This window comes from Orycteropus afer, unplaced genomic scaffold (genome assembly GCF_000298275.1).
Source record: "Orycteropus afer afer isolate SDZICR_OR568_19922 unplaced genomic scaffold, OryAfe1.0 scaffold00089, whole genome shotgun sequence".
Classification (NCBI taxonomy): Eukaryota; Metazoa; Chordata; class Mammalia; order Tubulidentata; family Orycteropodidae; genus Orycteropus; species Orycteropus afer.
Window position 1 is genome coordinate 285,437 of NW_006921676.1, and position 4,639 is coordinate 290,075.

Here is a 4,639-nt window from a genome sequence, read left to right on the forward strand (position 1 = left end):
AAATTCACTTTGGGGCATCCTCAAAGCACCAGAGCATATGAAATTTAAACACAATTAGTGGTCTTTGTTCTCTTAGCAGGAGAGATATTCTACATATATTAATACCTTGTGACCAGGAAAGAGAGGTTCAAATATAAGCCTCATATCAAAAGTCACAAGCTCAGATTCCTCAAAGCATACATTGATTACTATCAATAAACATTTCTCGGGAATGTGTCCAGGAGCTAGCCTTCAGTGAGATTAGCAGCAGAAATGTTGCTAAGCTAACTAATACATATTTATGATCCCCATGGGGGTAAAGGTGGAAAATCCATATACTGTAAGTGCTCAGGGGGAGTGGCTGCCGCCGCCACACAAAACACAATGTTCAAAGTATTAATCATTCATAGATTACAGCCTGCCTTATAGTTTTAATTCCTATATGAGCTAAGTCACTAAATAGAATACACACTGGAGATCTGACTCTTTGGTAGAAAAAACAAATAATAATAAGATTTTAAGGGCACTTACCTTAATGCCAGAGTCCGTAGGTGGTACAAAAAGTTAAGTGCTCAACTACTAACTGAAATGTTGGTGGTTTGATCCCACCCAGAGGCACCCTAGAAAAAGACCTGGTGATCTACTTCTGAAACATCACAGTCATGAAAACCCTATGGGATGCAGTTCTGCTCTGCACATTTTGGGGTCACCATGAGTCAGAATCGACTCAACAGCAACTAGTTTTTTTGTTTTTTACATTACAGCCAAGATAGGTGTTCTGGTTACCTACTGCCACTCTGACAAGAAATATACACATATGAGATGGCCATAGCAAACAGGAGTTTATTACAATTTGGAGGCTTTAAGTCCAAATTCAAAGTGCCAGGCTCTAGGGGCTGGGTGAAAGCCCCTCAACGTTGGGGTCCAGCTCTGCCTCTTGCTCCCGGCCCACTGGAGCTAGAGGTGTTTCTTCACTCAGACAGCTGCTGGCTCCTGAGGCTGAGAAGCCCCAAGGTTGACATGTAAAAAGGCACAGCCCTGACATTACCAAACCACACGGCAGGCCATTAACTTAAGTCCATTGCAAGTCCCAAGATTGGCAGAGCATAGCAGGCTGCTGAACAACAACAGGGCTACATGCAGGGTCCAAGCATGCCATAGGCTAGAGACCATTCTCAAAGCTTCTCCTTAAATACAGGAAGCAGACCATATCCCAGAGGCAGCTACTGAGCTGCTTGTGGTAGATCCCACCATGGAGTTGATTGCCAGTCTCATCAAGGGGAATAACAACCACCAGCTGCCCAGCCACTCAACCAGGCCCAGCCAAATTGACACACAAACATAACCATCACAATAGGTAACAAAAATGATCTTCCTAGTGGCCAAAGAGAGTAACAAAAGTGTCACAGTAACTTTAAAATAAAGGGCACAGCTTCTTTTATAACTGAGGTCTGAAAGAAATCCTCCAGAGACACCAACCAAAAAAAGTTTCTGTGATGAGGCAAACCCATCTTTAATAACATTCTTCATCAATCATGTAACTAATAAATGCCATACTCTGTCTCCAGCCCATCCCCAAGCAAGCTAAGGAACTTGGAGCCTCATTCTGTTGTTAGGTGCCATCAAGTTTTTTCAAGTCACAGCGACCTCATGCACAACACAATGAAGCACTTCCTGGTCCTGTGCATCCTCACAATCATTGCTATGCTTGAGTCCATCATTGCAGCCACTGTGCCCATTCATCTTATTCTATATCTTATTTATCTTATTTATCATATTCACCTTATCTTTATTCTTGCCCTTTACAAATTTCCTACTTACTCAACATTTACTGACACAGTAATTACAAAACCTACCATACATACATTCTTCACAATGCTGAAAGCAGTTGCACATAATTGTCTCATTTGAGATATTTTCTAGCTTATGTCCATCCCATTAGGATACCGTACATGAGTTCCCCAGGAAGACGGCCAGAGGTTAAGAGGGAGCACTGAGGAAACCTTTTGAAGACAGAAAGGTGTAGTGGAAGCCAATGACATGTCAATACAGTGAAGTAACAGTCAGGCACACTAAAACAATCTAGAAATAGGACACACTGGCACCTAAAGTGGGGAAGACAATAATGTACACAGACATAGGGCATGACCATTCTGTCCTGTGGCCAAGGTGGGGAGTGACCCAGCCCCAATGGGGACAGCAAAAAACAAGGCAAGATCACTTTCTCTCTTGCTCATATTCTGCTTATCAGGAAAGTTGTTTAATTACAGTAGCTTACCTTATACCCACCAGCCACTCCTTGGAAGGAAGATGGGGCAATCTACTTCTGTAGTGATACTGCCTCGGAAACCCAAGGAGGGGTCGCTATGAATCGGGTCTAACTCCACAGCACATAACAACAAACAAACAACATCTTATACTAGTGTTCTTTGTATATGGTGTTTGAAAATACTAGTTAAAGTGGTTAGAATCTTTATAGAAATTCCTATATACTTTATTAAAGTAGGGAAAGGCTTAAGGCTTAATCTACATATCTATCATATAAGTTAGGAGCTCTGGTAGTGTAGTGCCTAAAGCACTTGACTGATAACCAGAAGGCTGGCAGTTCAAACCCAGCAGACACTCCTCGGAAGGAAGGTTGGGCAATCTACTTCCGTAGTGATACTGCTTTGGAAACCCAAGAGGTGTCGGTATGAGTCAGGTCTGACTCGATGGCACATGACAAACAACATCATATAAGTTTGGTTGTGAGTACTGGCCCTGAGGAGTTCTATTTGCATGAATTAATAGTGGACTTCCTATACGACAAAAAGGGCAAACAGGCACACACTTTTTAATTTGCTTCCTATATTTACCCTGGTTAGCCCTATTGCTCTGTATTTACTTGTCAATTTATTTATCTGTATTCCCCACTACATTGTAAATTCTTCAGTGTTTGGCTCTATGTATTATCCATCATTTTATTACTAGTACATAACACAGTGCCTGGCACATAACATTTTCTCAGTAAATATTTGTGGAGTGAGTGAATCCATGAATGAATGAACTACAAGAAGGTGGATTTTGGATCACAAATTCCCAACTTTAATCCTTTTCTTTTATTCGAAAATAGTGGTATTCCAAGGAAGGAGGCAGTAGGAGCAGTTCATCCTGGGAGCAGGCAATGAGAGGGGACATTAAGCCAGCTAAAATTCTGATTGCTTTTTATTTTCACCATTGCAACATTTAGCAGTAATTTATTGTACTGTGGTGGTGTTTGTATTGTTGTGATGCTGAAAGCTATACCACTGGTATATCAAATACCAACTGAGTCACCCATTGTTCTGGTTACCTGGTACGCTTTGACAAGAATATATCACAAATGGGGTGGCTCGAACAAACAGGATTTTTATCTCTCACAGTTTGGAGGCTTTAAGTCCAAGTACAACATGCCAGGCTCTGGGGGCTGGGTAAAAGCCCCTCAGCCTAGGGCTTCAACTCTGCTTCCTACTCCTGGCCCACCAAAGCTAGAGGCTTTTCTTTACTCAGACAGCTGCTGGCTGCTGAGGCTGACAAGTCCAAGCTTGACAAGTAAAAAGGCACAGTCCCCATGTTTCCAAACCACACAGCAGGCCATTCATTCAAGTCCATTGAAAGTCCCAAGGTTGGCAAAGCATGACAGGCTGCTGAGCAACGACATGGCTACACACAGGGTTCAAGCATGACATAAGCTAGAGACCATTCCCAAAGCTGTTTCTTATATATGGAAAGCAGACCACATACCCAAAGCAGCTACTCAGCTGCTCTAATAGATGCCACCATGGAGTTAATTACTAATCTCACTATAAGGAATAACTATATTCAGATGTCCAGCCACTCAACCAGGCCCAGCCAACCTTCCAGACTAAGACAGACTTGGAAGAAGTATGTAGTTCCCAATTTCTGAAAAAACTGGCCACTGAAAACCTCACAAATAGCAATGGGACATTGTCTGATACAGTTTGAGAAGATGAGTCCTTCAGGTTGAAAGGCATTAGAAATATGACTGTGGGAGAACAGGTAGAGTCGACATTAATGATATGGATGGAGTATAGCTTTTTAGACCTTCATTTGCTGATTTGCCATGATCCAAAATAAGAAGAAACAGCTGCAAACATCAATGAATGATCAGAATGTAGAATGTATGAAGTATGAATAGAGGAAAGTACGTTTATAAAAATATAATAGAATGCATAAAGATTGATATCCTAGGCATTAGTGGGAGCTCTGGTAGTGTAGTGCCTAAGGCACTTGACTGTTAACTAGAAGGCTGGCAGTTCAAACCCACCAGCCACTCCTGGGAAGGAGAGTTGGGCAATCTACTTCTGTAGTGATACTGTCTCAGAAACCCAAGGAGGGGTTGCTATGAGTTGGGTCCGACTCAATGGCACACAACAACAACAACAAGGCATTAGTAAGCTAAAATGGATGGTATTGGCCATTTTGAATTAGACAATCCAGTATGCTGGGAACGACAAATTGAGAAGGAATGGTATCACATACTTTGTCAAAAAGAACATTTCAAGATCTGTTCTGCAGTACAATACTGTCACAGATAGAATAACATGCATATGCTTTCAATTAAGACAAGTTAATACTGCTGTTGAAATTTAAGCACCCATCACTGAAGCCAAAAACAAAA